The sequence below is a fragment of the Lynx canadensis genome, chromosome D1 (genome assembly GCF_007474595.2).
Source record: "Lynx canadensis isolate LIC74 chromosome D1, mLynCan4.pri.v2, whole genome shotgun sequence".
Taxonomy (NCBI): Eukaryota; Metazoa; Chordata; class Mammalia; order Carnivora; family Felidae; genus Lynx; species Lynx canadensis.
In genome coordinates, this window is record NC_044312.2 from 24,559,161 (window position 1) to 24,574,552 (window position 15,392).

General features: G+C 38.9%; 1 long non-coding RNA gene across 1 annotated transcript in view; it reads right to left on the reverse strand.

Moving 5' to 3' along the window:
* Positions 1 to 14,735, reverse strand: part of LOC116738347 — a 62,315-nt gene extending 47,580 nt beyond the window's left edge. The window contains exons 1-2 of the long non-coding RNA XR_004344203.1: positions 14,547 to 14,735; positions 14,120 to 14,221 (exon numbers count right to left, since the gene is read on the reverse strand). This is a non-coding gene — a long non-coding RNA (uncharacterized LOC116738347). The remainder of the gene's footprint in view (positions 1 to 14,119; positions 14,222 to 14,546) is intronic.
* Between the last annotated feature and the right edge of the window lie 657 nt (positions 14,736 to 15,392).

Here is a 15,392-nt window from a genome sequence, read left to right on the forward strand (position 1 = left end):
GGCTGTCCAATTTTCCCAATAGGTTAATTAAAGAGACTGTCCTTTCCCAACTGTATATTCATGGCTGCTTTGTTGTACATTGATATAAGCATTGAGGGTGCCTGGGTGGCTTAGGGGGTTAAGTGTCAGACTCTTGATTTTGGCTCAGGTGATGATCTCACGGTCATGGGATTGAGCCCTAGCTCAAATTCCATCTACACTGACTGTGGATCCTGCTTGGGATTCTGTCTCTGGCTCTGTCTCTCTCTCTCTCAAAATAAGTAAACATCAATATATATATATGATATATATATTATATATATTATATTATATATATGATATATATTATATATATTATATTATATACGTGATATATGTATAATAAGCTATATATATATATATATACACACACATATATACATATATAGATAGATAGACATGTAGGTATATATATTCATCCATAGGTTTGTTTCTGGGATCTCTATTCTGTTCCATTGATTTATGGGTCAGTTTTTTATGCCAATATCATGCTGTTTTGATTACTATTGTTTTACAATACAGCTTGAAAGAAGGGAGCAGGATGCTTTCATTTTTGTTCTTTTTTGGATATCTGGGGTTTGTTGTGATTTCATACAAATTTTGGAATTCTGTGTGCTATGAACAATGCCATTGTAATTTTGATACAGATTTCACTGAATCTGCAGGTGACTTTGGGTTGTATGGATATTTTAACAATATTAATTCTTCTAATCCATGGAATATCTTTCCATTTATGTGTCTTCCTCGATTTCTTTCATCGATGTCTTATGGTTTTCAGTGTACAGATCTTTCACCTGCTTGCTTAGAATTATTGTTAAATATTCCATTTGTTGATGCAGTTGTAAATGGGAATGTTTACTCAGTTTCTCTTTCTGATAGTTTGCTATTAGAATATAAAAGTACAACTGATTTTGTATATTGATTTTGTGTATTTGCATATATTTTGTATATTTGTATATTGAATAATTTACTTTAGTAAATTAATTTATTCTACCAATTTTTTGATGAAGTCTAGGGTCTTCCGTATATAATACCATGTCATCTGCAAATAGGAAGAGTTTTACTTCTGTTTCAATTTGAGTGCCTTTGATTTCTTTTTCTTGCCTCTTGCTCTGACTGGGTTTCCAGCACTATATTGAATAAAGGTGCTGAGAATGGGCATCCTTGTCCTCTTCCTTATGTTAGAGAAAAAGCTTTCACCTTTTCACCATTGAGAATGATATGAGCTGAGGGCTTGTCATATATAGACTTTATTGTGTGTAGATAGGCTTATATATACTGATGTTTAAAGAGTTTTTATCACGAATGGTGTTGAGTATTATCAAATACTTTTCCTGCATCTATTGAGATGATTATATGAGTTTTATCCTTTGTTTTATTAATGTAGTATCATATTTTACTTAAGTTTTGAATGTTGAGCCATCCTTGAATCCTTGGAATAAATCCCACTTGAGCATGGCCTATGACACTTTTAATATTTTCATATACTGTTGAATTTGGTTTGCTAATATTTTGTTGAAGATTTTTACATCTATGTTCAACAAAACTATTGACCTGTAATTTCTTGTTTCTTTAGTATCCTTGTCTGGTTTTGGTATGAGGGTAATGCTGGCCTCATAAAATGAGTTTCGAAGTGTTTCTTTCTCTTTCATTTATTGGAAGAGTTTGAGAAGGATTAGAATTAATTATTCTTTAAATATTTGTTAGAATTCACCAGTGAAGCCATATGGTCCTTGACTCTTCTCTTTTGGAAGGTTTTTGATTACTGAATCAGTCTTCTCAGCGGTAGTTGCTTTGTTCAGATTTTCTATTTATTCATGATTCAGTCTTGGTAGGTTTTATGTTTACAGGAATTTATCTGTTTCTTCTAGGTTTCCAAATTGTTGGTAATAATTGTTCATAGTAGTCTCTTATGATCCTTCATATTGCTGTGATATCAATTGTAAAGCCTTCTTTGTAATTTTATTTGAGTTCTCTCCTTTTTATTGTAAAGTCTACCTGAAGGTTTTCCTATTGCATTTATCTTTTCCAAAAAAAAAAAAAAAGAAAGAAAAAAGCAAAAACACACCATCTGTCTCGATGCATCTTTTCAGTTGCCTTTCAGACTGTATCTCACTTATTTCCACTATGTATGATCTTTGTTATTCCCTTTTATATGCTAACTTGGGGTTTTTTTTTTTTTTTTTTTTTTTAGTTCCTTGAGTTTTAGACCTGGGTTATTTATTGGAGCTCTTTTTTTCTTTCCTTAGTGTTAACATTTATCATTGTAAACTTTCTTAGAACTGCTTTTGTTGTGTTAAGTAAGTTATTTCCATTTTCATTTCTTTCAAGATCCCCTCCCTTTTATTTTTTGTTTGACCCTTTAACTGTTCATGCATGTTGCGCATTTTTCACATATTTGTGAAGTTTCCAGTTTTCTCCATGTAATTGATTTCTACTTTTATACCACTGTGGTCAGAGAAGACACTCGATATGATTTTAATCCTATTAAATTTATTAAGACTGGCTTTATAGCTTAACATATACATCCTAGAGGGTGTTTCATGTACACTTGTGAAGAATATATTCTGCTGTTGTTGGAAGTAACATGCAAATGTCTGGTAAGTCCATCTGGTTTAACATGGAGCTTAAGTCCAATGATTTTTTGTTATTTTTGTTTGTTTATTTGAATGACGTATCCATTGTGAAAAGAGGGGTATCCAAGTCCCCTACTATTATTGTGTTACTTTCCACTTCTCCCTTCAGGACTATTCATATTTACTTTATAAATTTAGGTGTTCCGATGCTGGGGGGCATAGGTATTCACAAATGTTATGCCCTCCTGTTGTATTGAAGCTTCTTTTTATTATATAATGAGCTTCTTTGTCTCTTACTGTCTTTGACTTAACATCTGTTTTTGTTTTGTTTTTTTTTTCCTAGTATAAGTATAGGTACCTCTACTTTCTTTTGATCCTCAGGTGCATGGAATATCTTTTTCCATCCCTTCCCTTTGGGTCTGCATATGTCCTTAAAGCTGAAGTGAGTCTCTTGTAGGCAGCATGTGGTTGGGTCTTGGTTTTATATCCAGTTAGCCACCATGTCTATGGATTAGAGCATTTAGGATATTAACATGTAAAGTAATTAATGATAGGTATGGATTTCCTATTATTTCATTTTATTTAATTGTTTTCTGGCTGTTTTATAATTCCTTTGCTCCTTTCATCTTGTCTTTGCCTCTTTCTTTGTGATTGGATGATTTTCTGTAGTGGTAGGTGTGTCCTTCTTCTTTACCTCTTGTGTATCTATCATCAGTGTTTGCTTTGTGGTTACCAGTAGGCTTAAATAAAACAGCTTACATTTAAAACAGTCTATTTTAAACTCATAGCAACTTAAGTTCTAATGCATACTAAAGCTCGATATTTTTAGTCTCCCTGCTGCCCACATTTTATGTTCATGATGTCATAATTTACATCTTTTTAACTTGTATTTCCTTTAACAAATTGTTGTAGCCATAGTTACTTTGACTGTTTTTATCTTCCAATCTCTATACTAGATTTATGGGTGATTTATGTATCACAAGTTACAGTATTCCAATATTCTGAAATTAAGTATGCATGTGTCTTCACCCCTTGGATTTATATTTTTGTGTTTTCTTGTTACTACTTAGTATCGCTTTGTTTCAGCTTGAAGAAGTTTTGTTAAGATTCCTTGTAAGGCCAGTCTAGTGCTGTCAGCATGGAGCCCAACATGGGGCTCGATCCCGTGAAGCATAAGATCATGACCTGGGTCAAAACTAAGAGTTGGATGTTTAACCAACTGAGCCACCCAGGTGTCCCTCCCTGAGATTTTATCTTCTTCCATTTGGAACATACTCCTCTGTTTCTTCATTTTTCTTGACTCTGTGTTGGTTTCCACATAGTAGAGGAGGCAACCACCTCATCCAGTCTTGAAGGAGTGGCCTCATGTAGGAGGTGAACCTTGTTGTCAACCCTGACCTAGGACTTGGCTGTCTCTCAAAACTTCGTGCCTGTTCAAGCAGATGCTTACATTTTTAATAGCTCCCAGTGCTTAAGTTTGTGCCAAGAGCTGGCAGTGTCCCAAAGGGGAAGATCTCAGCATCTAGATTCAGGCTGATTTGCAGACAGTCCCTCAGATACCAGCTTTTAAAAATACATGAATGTGTCCAGATCTGCAGGACTAGAAGCACCACTGCACTGAGCACCTGGGGCAGGTAATCTGGCGGTGTCCTCAGGGAGCAATTGCAAAAGCTTGGGCCCTAGACAAGTGTGTGAGCTCTTTTCTGGTAGATACCATTGAACTCGCAAACCTTAAGATTATGACCTGAGTGAGCCGAAGTCAGATGCTTAACTGACTGAGCCACCCAACTATCCCTAACATTTTTTCACTTTTGGGTCCCCTTTTAGGTCTTCCCCTTGGAGAGTTTACTTCTTAAACTTACAGCTCTTCTACTGATTTTTGTTTTGTTTTGTTTTTAATTTAAGCAATCATACTTCACATTTTCAACACTTTATTTTCTCCAGTGTTCCTTTTTCATAGTAACCTGTTCTTATATTATGGGTATAATATTCTTTTTTAATATTTTTTTAATGTTTATTAATTTTTGAGAGACAGAGAGAGACAGCATGAGCAGGGGAGGACAGAGAGAGAGAGAGGGAGACCCAGAATATGAAGCAGGCTCCAGGCTCTGAGCTGTCAGCACAGAGCCCGATGTGGGGCTCAAACTCATGAGCTGTGAGATCATGACCTGAGCCGAAGTCGGACACTCAACCGACTGAGCCACCCAGGTGCCCCTTGGGTATAGTATTCTTAAAAATATCTCAAAAGTGGTAAGTATGTATTATTAACTTCAGAGACATATATATTTTATATAACTATCTATATGTAAAAACTATTAGTAACTATATAACTATATAACATAATATAGATGCTGCTATGTGCTCCAGTGCTCCGTGAATGTGGGCAGCTAGGTTTTCTAGCATATTTGAGTATGTGGACAGAGGGAAGGTGGGCTGGTTGTGTTACAGGAGGGTGGGAGACATACTGGTCCTTGTCTCACGGAGTTGAAGAATGAATCTTGTGGGTAACAGAGAGTGAGCAAAGCGATAGAGTTTATCGAGAGAAAGTATAAAGCTCTCAAGAGTGAGAGGTGTCCTGAGTGGGTAACCACTGAGGATTTTTGCCCCTCACTTTTTTAATGGGACCTTGCCAGAAAGTTTGTGAGGCTCCATGCATGGCACCTAGCCCAGGCAGGTCTGGAATACCTTTATCCTTTATTTATTTATTTATTTATTTATTTATTTATTTATTTATCTTTTCCCCAACCCCCCACTGCTTCTTCAGCCTCCCATGTGCAGCTGCAGTCTGTCTCTTTGAGGCTCTCTTATCTCTCTCTGCCTAATGTTAACCCTTCCCCCTCAGCTGTGCCCCACCTTTACCTCAAATACCAAGATGAGAAGGTTTTTTTTTTTTTTTTTTTTTTTTCCTGGACTGCTCACCTTCAGACAGGAATTATTTTTCTTTTGAGTAGTTTATTAATCGTATTTTTAAGTAACACCTTTTCTTTTAAAGGAAACATTTGAAAAGTATAAAATCACATAAGGGATAAAGTTCATGCCCTCTTTTTCTCTCTCATTTAACTCCATTCGACAGACGTGATCATTGTTTCACTTGGGCATTTTCTATGCAGATACTCATATGTCATTTTATGTCCCAAGAAATAATTAAAACACATGGTTTCTGTGACTTGGATTTAAACAATTTAACAACACTCCTTGAATGATTTTTGTTTATCTGTTAGAATATACAGAAGTTGGTTCTTTTTTAAAAGTTTATTTATTTAATTTGAGAGAGAGAGAGAGCAAGTGTGCACGCATATGCGCACACAAGTGGGGGGAGGAGCAGAGAGAGAAAGAGGAAGACAGACAGAACCTCAAGCAGGCTCTTCAAGGTCAGTGTGGAACTCACAAACCGTGAGATTGTGACCTGAGCCGAAACTGGACGTTTAACCAACTGAGCCACCCAGCTGCCCCTGGGTTCATTTTTTTTTTTAATTTTCAGATTTTTATTTTGAAATTAAAAAGCAATTTCAAACTTTTATTTATAAAAGTTGCAAGAAGGGCACAAACAATGCCTGCGTACTCTACACATACGAATTCATTAGACCGCTAGGGCCGCCATCACAAAAACCACAGACTGGGCAGCTTAAATAACCAAAATCCATTTTCTCACAGTTCTGGAGGCTGGAAGTCCCATCTCCAGGGTCAGCAGGTTTGGTTTCTTCTGAGCCTTCTGTCCTAGGCCTGCAGTTGGCGGCTTTCTCTAGGTGTCCTCACATGGTTTTTCCTCTATGCACACGCCCCCCCGGTGCATCTATATGCATTCAAATTTCTTCTACTTTTTTTTAATTTTTAATTTTTTTTACATTTATTTATTTTTTGAAAGACAGAGACAGAGTGCAAGCAGGGGAGGGGCAGTGAGAGAAGGAGACACAGAATCTGAAGCAGTCTCCAGAGTCTGAGAAAGCTGTCAGCACAGAGCCCGATGCAGGGCTCGAATCCATGAACCATGAGATCATGACCTGAGCTGAAGTCACCGGATCAATGGACAGAACCACTTAGGTGCCCCTCAAATTTCCTCTTCTCATAAGGACCCAAGTCACCCTGGATTAGGGTCCATATTGCCTCATACAACGTTATTGATGTCTTTAAAGGGCGATCTCTAAATATAACCACATTCTGAGGTAGTGGAGGTTAGCACACACTTCAGCCCCTGATGCCCAGGCTTACCAGTGCTAACATAGTGCCATCTTTATTTATCTTATTACTGAATTTATTTTTTCATATTGCATTTTTTAAAATTCCTGACCATTTGGGCATAAGTTGCAGATGTGGGCCCTCATTCCTTCTTGGTATTGCAGTGCACATTTCCTTAAAATAAAGATAACCTCTTAGAAATCCACAAACTAACTCTCAAAATCAGAAAAGCAGCATGGAGATAAAACTACCTTGTAATTCAAAGACCCATTCAAATTTTGCTCTTTGTCCCCAAAATATCCTTTACAGGTTGATGATTCTATCCAAAATCATATGAAGTGGTTAGTTGTCAAATGTCTTTAATAGGCTTCAATTTGGAAAACATGTTCAGTCGTTTATTTTCTATGACCTTGACATCTTTGAATAGGGCAGGATTTTTTTTTTTTTTTTTTACAGAATGTCTCTCAATTTAAGTTTGTGTGAAGTTACTCATGATCAGATTCAGATTATGTAAATTTAGTAATGACCAAGAAGACTACCAGGCTGTAAAGCAACCAAAAGAGCTTATTTGCGGTTTTAGGAATTGCAATCCGGGAGACACAGAGTCCACTGACATTGAAAGTGTGCTGCTAATTGAGAGAGTTGAGGAGTGCAGGCTTACTATAAACGCAAAAACCACAAGGTGACATGAGTTATTTTGGAACAATCTTGATTGTTGCTGGCAGTTAAACTGACTACCTAATGCAGGATTGGCTATTTAGCTAACAGGTGTTACATCATCTCTATTTCAGTCCAAAGTAGAAGGATGTGTTCCAGGAGGTGGTCCGCTCGCAACTCACAAGTTGCAATGGACAAAAGTCAATAATAGTTCAGGATGTTGGGAGAATTGAAACAGGAGAGGAACACAGGCCCTCCTTCCTCAAAATCCTTCCCAACCCTATTTGGAAAGGCTCTCTTAGCAATGCTTATTTCCGTTTAGAATCTCCTTTCACCATTGAAACACCAGGACAGTGAGCTGGTTCCTCTTAGCACGCTCATTGGAAGATGCCAATGCAATCTGTCTCATTACTGGTGATCTTAGGTTTTGTCACATGTTTTAGACGGTGTCTGTAAGGTTTTCTTTCTCTAATGTTATTGGTAAGTATTTTATTTAGTAGTTAATATTATTTGATATTTTGACATATGGTAGATTTATTTATTTACTTACATACATTGTGTGGGTTCATGCAGTCCTGCTTTATTCAATATACTATAATGTGTTTCAATAATTATTTATTTTGATTCTCAGGTGCCTCTGTCTATGGCTTTCAAACAGGTTCCCATGTCCTTTTGATACATCTACTTTCTTCTATGGGGGCAAATGGATCGTTGCTTGCCTCACTGTATGGACAGAAATTGAGGGGGAAGGAGAAGATAGGGAATGTGGCCCAGATATTTCATATAGTGTAATCTTTATAATTAATCTTTTTCTGACCCAGATCCCAGTCATGGTCCCCACACCTGCCAGTGTGGGTCTTGGAGCATCCCTGGAACTCTGCCTGGAAGAATAACTTTCACCTCTGTCGCCATCTGTTTTTCTTTTCCACCGAGATTTCTTTCTTCCACTCTGATTTTGTTCCTCATTGAGAATCCTTTTGCCTCTATCTTCCAGAAATATTTCAGGTTTTCTCCTACCCTACTTTTTATTGAAAGTAAAAATAACATACTTTTGAAACATGGTTACTATGATGATGGTATACAATATTGCATCATGACTTTATATTTACATAGTATGTTTTACAGATTATGAGGGGAAATCTTCTAATCTGTCTTTATGCTCAGAGGAAGGAGAAGCATTATTATCCTTACGTTGTAAAAAAAATGAATATTCTTAAGATTAAATGCATTTATTGTATTTCCAACTTCATAAAATAACCTAAGGATGCAGTCAGGGGCTAAAATCCATATCTTCTCACCTCGACCTCTCTGGGCTTCATCTTCTTTATTTGTTGGAAGGAGAGATCAGTATGTGGTCTCCTCTTTCAGATGTTACAAGGAAACGAGTTCTTAGCTATTTTCCACCTATGTTAGGAATTCTTAACCTCATTTTTTTTATAAAGTCAAGATAATTAAATATTCTTGGCAAAACATACAAATTATTACCCAGATATTGTGTGCATGTTTTAGAATGCAGATTCAGTGATTTGAGTGTGAAACTTCAAATCAAAATTTTCTAAGAATAAAATGACCCAAGGTCAACGATCTCTTTTGTCATTTTCTCTATAGAAGTAGAGGTGATAGAAACGTCTGTGTACCTCCTGAGAATGGCCTTAGCGCACACTAATATTTGTAAAGTGCTTCGAATAAACAAAGGGCTGACTTAATGGTGGGGAAGGTTGGGTACATATGAAATGTACTCTGAATTGTGATAGCAATATTCTCCTAAATGACAAGTCAGAGAGCGATTCATCAGGCCCTGTATCCCGGCCTGATTATTACCGAACTCAAATAATTGTGCGCAAATGTTTGCAGTCACAACCTGAGGCAATGGGAGTTTTAGCCTGAACCAGCTAGGATCAGTTAGTTCAAAATCCTGTGTGCCTATAACGTGAACAGAATGCAATTAGGTCTTCTTTTTTTTAACATTGAAAACAATTTTATGCAACAGGAAAAAAGCCACGGTGGTGTGCCTGGACATTAGGTATTAAGAATAGTGTCCAAGTTTAAATGACGTCATTTATTATCAACGATCGTTCCACGGTTGCATTTGGGAAGGGGGAGATAAAAGTGGTTTTTATCTCATTAGCATGTCTTTCCTGGTATCTGTTTGTAATATTAGTTCCCTTTGATCATCCTTTTGATTATAGTGTGCAAAGCTGATATAATCTGTTATTATTTCCATTAATAACTAAGTATCTCTTGTGGCTGACAAGGCAATTTGTTATTATCAGGCTGCCTTTGTGCAGAGCAAAGAGGTTTACACCCATTCCCCCACCCAGCCTGTGTAAAACAACAGGCGTTTATCTGCTCTCAACAGCCTCAAGATGCTGCCTTCTTCAAAGGGGGCTCCGTGAGTGCTGCTGGACAAAGACAGGAAGCACCTTGACAGTAAGATGGAGAATCCGGGGTGGAGATTCTAATCTGGACACAATTTCTGCTTTAGACGCTCCGGCAAATTGGGCAATCTCACCCCAAGCATATTCTGCGGACCCTGAATTGTTTTCCTGAGGTTTAAGTGGGGCAAGGGAAGGCTGGGGTGGGGTGGGGTGGGGTGGGAGGCTGGTGGTTAAGGACAGGAGTGGGATAGTGGTAGTGAAGCTGATGTTTCTCTTGCAAGTCAGCTGTTTCTCATGGCAGTGTCCTTAGTATTTCAGGCTTCCAAAATTTGAGGCTTGGCAGTTTATGAAGGTGAAAGATGTGCAACTCAACTTTATTGTCAAGTTTCTATATTTGCCTTGAATTTAATGTGTCTGCCATCCTCGTTCCCAGAGACTTTGAGAAATTTGACAAACTTGTGACACATGCAAGGGTAATATTCCTCCACTTCCAAAATGACTCCACCTCCAAGAATAATACAGTGGTTGACTCATTAAGAGAAAAGACTGTGACTGGAGTTGAGTTCAAGATGTGACAACTTCATGTGATTTAAATAGAATGGTAGGATTTCAAAACACAAACTTTTCTAACGGATTGAGTTGACACCTTGACTCTATCATCTGCCGGTGGAAGCTACATTTTTTTCTAAATCTGTTGGTTTGCAGGGCAGATTATATCCTAGGAAGCCTCACCTGTCCTATGAATTTAGCTAAACTGCCTCTAACAACAGCACAGAGGAGGCGAGGGAACTATTTAAAGTGGCAAAGCCAGCTGGAGGCAGCTGTTGACAACTACTGGCATTCCCCAAGGCAAGGTTTTGTCGGCGGACGTATGTTCCGCGACATAAATAGACATTGATGATCTTTGCGTGTGGTCATGAAAAGCCATGTGACACTATATTTGGATCTCTTCGAAAGAACAGTGAGAAGAAAGTAATTCGATAAATCAGATGGTCCTGTCACATCCTCTCGGGGCCAGTGTTGCCCTGAGATAGCTGAGGTACTTTCAGATGCTTTTTTGATCTAAAAGTTACAGAGGTCATAGTAGAGACCCCTAGTGGTCTCCAGGAAAAATGCAGTTTTAGTAGGTCTTGACCCCACACATCTGGGCTCTTCTGTTGATCCCTCCCTTGTCCATGTGACAGTTGGTATTGGATCTGCTGGGCTAGGTTAGAGCAAGCTGAAATTCCCTTCCTGCTGAGGACTCGCACAGTGAGAGCCCCTTTGAACAGGAATGGCTGGTGGTTCAGATTGTTCATGGCTGTGCTGAGAATTACTCACTCACCCCCATCCAGGAAATGGAATGCAGCTACCTTGCACTTAATACCTAATTATGGGCTTTCACTGAACTAGAGGCTTTGCACATGTCTTCTGTTTTCAGTTTATGCCGTGATTCGGGATGATTCTTGTATTCTTGATATTTTAAACTAAATAGGTCAGATGTTTCAGGACTCCACGAATCTGGACAAGTCAAAGTAATTTTCTTGGGATCTTTTTTATCTATACAAAATAGGATTAATATTTATATTTTACCCACACTGATTTCAGCCATGCTTCTTGTGATATTTGTTCTTTTTCAAACATCCAAGCAGTTTTAGACCACCCACCACTGGGGCATGGGAAGTGCGGACCCAGAGTTTTGTCCCTACCAGCTTGGATGCAAATATAATTGGTGGCCTTGAGGCTCCTTTGTTACTTCTTCACTTTTATCTTAGGGAAGTCAATCAGTAGATACCTTGATTACTAAGTAATAACATTAAGCACTAAGCAGGGACTGTGTATTCCATTTGTTGCAAGGTGTGGAATTTACCTTCTGGGAAAAAGGACTGGGTTCTTGGCGTGAATATCACCTTAATGCAATAGAAATCAGTCATGATTTGTTAATTTCATTTGTTTCTTTGCAAAGAAAAAAAAAGGAAAAATCTTTAGTTGTGTGGTGTTGCCAGAGGTTTTTCAGCCCATAAACTGAAATTTGACTTTTGTTCTTCCAGGATCCTTAGGAAGTAGATAACCAATCAATCTAATTTTAACAAATAAAGGAAACTTTGTTCAGAGACACTGAGTAACTTCCCCAAAGTTAGACCATTTCTAAAAGTGGAAACACTTTGTAAAACCAAAGCTAAGATTCTTCACACTAGTATGGTATTTTATCATCTATTAATTTCTTGAAAGAGGAGGGGAAAAAAGCTATAAAATTTGGAGTGAATTAAGTTCAGGGTGATTTTTGGAGTAATGGGTTTTTTGACATGAAATATCTGACTTTTATTGGGCTGAATCATAACCTCTGTAGGAGGTGTCAGAGAGACTGAACAAGAATGAGGCTGGCTCTTGGATGTAATTATTTTGTTGAGCCGCTATTATTCTAACTACATGTCAGAGAGTATTATTTAAAATCTGTGTCAGTGTATAATTTGCGTAAATTTACTTTATTGTTTATCAATATAAAAACACTCCATTTTAGCTTTAAGACTCGCACTCTTTCATTTTTAGACACCTGAAGAATATCGACTCTTCGAAACTCTCAACTCCTACAACTGTTTCAATTTGAGTTCACCAGCCTTATTTTATCATGTCCTCATCATGGATGGCTTGAAGGAGAAGGGCTGCCTGCCCTTGAAATGTACTGTGAACTGCCTGGGCTGAATGCATTGGGCTTAGAGGCAGATACAAGTTCAAAAGCATGACCTTGGGAACTCACATACCCTCTCAAAGTTCCAGTTTTCTCAGAAGCCGAACCTTAAAAAAGGCACTATCAAGATGAAATGGCATATGTATGCGAAAGAGCCTAACAACATTCTCCGTAAATAGTAGGTGGCCAAAAAATGTTAGTTGACTCCGAATTTATTTGCAAAGCAAACTGATTAGGAAAGCTTTTTTGGCTTTCCTTTCCTCGGCAACCAGATTACATTGGTTGGAGTACAACTGCCTTGAGGTTTCAGAAATGCACAAAAGCCGCATGCATTGATGTGACAGCCCAGTTCTGAGAGGACAGATGTGAAATCGTAAAACACTGAAGAATAATGTATTCTGGCTAAGCGAGACCTATATAGCCTTCCAGGAGCTCCTGTTATTAGCCAGGCTTGTCAAGAACTAATCACTAGCTTTCAAGTTTTGTAAAGCTACTGTGAAGGTTTACTTTAACCTTACCATACACAAAAATGTTTGTATTGCTACCCACTGATAAGAAAACTATTAGCATTCATTAAGTAGAGCCATAAATCTCTCCCTCTTGGAAGAGCAATAATGCGGCCTTCCAGCTGCCATAATGAATGCAGTGTTTAATTTCTCCTTGGGAGAGTGTCCTAACTTCAGACCTCTACTCTAGTTAGACACTCTGGGAAGAGCCTGGCATCTGAGAATGAGACCGAGGACAAAGGGGTTTACACTTTTGCGTGGTATGAGAACCAGAAAAGCTCCGAGTTACAAGTAATGCCCAGGCCTTAATTTTAAAAATTTTTTTTTCAATGTTTATTTATTTTTGGGACAGAGAGAGACAGAGCATGAACGGGCGAGGGGCAGAGAGAGAGGGAGACACAGAATCGGAAACAGGCTCCAGGCTCTGAGCCGTCAGCCCAGAGCCTGACGCGGGGCTCGAACTCACGGACCGCGAGATCGTGACCTGGCTGAAGTCGGACGCTTAACCGACTGCGCCCCCCAGGCGCCCCCCCAGGCCTTAATTTTAAAAAAGAAATGACGAGCGGCTTGTTCAGGAGGGTGGAGAGTTAACGTTTACTGAGGACCTACTAGGAATGGCAGGCATTCTAAGAAGGAACTTTTTTTTTTTCTGTATTAGCTCATTTCACCCCATAACCAACGACCAAGTTATTGTCCTACTGGTGTTACCGAGGAAAAAAGAGAGACTCAGAGAGGTAGACTTATCAGCTCCAGATCAGAGACAGAATCTAGCGTAAGCATAGTAGTTTGAATTTAGTGGTCTCTGACTCTTGGGCCCAGAGTATCTCTCTCTCTCTCTCTCTCTCTCTCTCACTTTGCTGATACACCGTCTCAGGTTTTCCACTGAAGAAGAACATCCCTGGGTGGAAATATTCATAAACACATTCCTTGGTGAGTTCTGCCTTCTACTTCCAAGTTCCCCGAGTGGAAAACACCTGGTGTTCCCTGTGATCTGTGGTTGCTGCAGAGCTGAGATTGGGAGCGTCAGAACCAATGGTCCAGAGACACAGAAGGTTTCTTTCTCTCTGGGACAGTAAGAAAGATACCATCTGATGTGCTAAACTCTCAAGGCCTAGGGAATTGAATGGCTCCTTGTCTTACCCTTCCATAAGTTTCTTCTACAGGAATCTAGATTTCCAACATTTTATAACCTCTGTGTTTCTTGAGCAGATGGCAATGAATGATCTTCATTACCAAGGGGATCTGAAAGAAAAGAAAACCCAACTCTTCCAAGTCTGAAAGCATACCCTTCCCCTAGGCACTTCCCACCCGTGGGAGAAGATGAAAGAGGTGATCATACAGGGACTGTTAAGCATCAGAGAGAGCTACTTTGATTACTTCATCCAGAAAAATTGAAAGGCACCTTAACCATATGCTTCAGAGTGTCAAGCAGCATAGTATACAAAAAATGGTGGACATCTGCCTTTTAGTTCGAGAAGGGAAACCAAACAAACAAAAAAACCCATGCAAAATAACATGGTTCAATATTTAAGAAAGCTGAATTGAAATTGGCACCTGATAAACTTACTGACGAGCCACATGAGAAAGAAGCTGGAGATCCTCTCTCTGAGGTGGAAAACCGGTGCCCGGATTGGGGTTGTCTTCCCAGATGAATGATGGTTCCACGCACTGTGAGTGGACTCGACCAGCTCAGTTTTGCTTGACTGGCAGTTTGCCCCATGACTGGCAGTCAATTCATAAATGTCATACTGAAACACCAGCTTTAAGCAAGCTTCCTATGTGATCGTGAGAGTTGGTTTAATGCTTTAAGTTTTACATGTTTCACCTGCATGAATTCACTTGTGCAAGACTTGTGTAAGAGAGAAAGGGAAATGGGGAAATCTGTGTTAAGAGGCATTGCTCTTTTTTTAAAAAAAATGTAATGTTTATTTATTTTTGAGAGAGAGAGAGAGAGAGAGAGAGAGAGCAAGTGGGGGAGGGGCAGAGAGACACACACACACAGAATCCAAAGCAGGCTTCAGACTCTGAGCTGTCAGCACCGAGAGCTCTTCACGGGGCTTGAACCCACAAACTGCAAGATCATGACCTGAGTCAAAGTCAAGACGCCTAACCGACTGAACCACCCAGGCGCCCCTAAAAGGAATTGTTCTTATAATTATTTCATTATCTATGCCATTTTTAAGTTTCTAACTTGACTGTGAGTCGTATTTGTACTATTTCCCTCCCTTAAGAATGATATAACAGGGATACCCATGCACTGTAAGGAGAAAATGTGTGTGTGTGTGTGTGTGTGTGCGCGCGCGCGCGCGCGCGCGCGCACGCGCACATGCATGTGTGATGAGGTGGGAGAGGATAAAATCTCTCTTCAAATAAATTAAGAGTCGAATCTGTGTGATACTCTCATGCTTCGTAA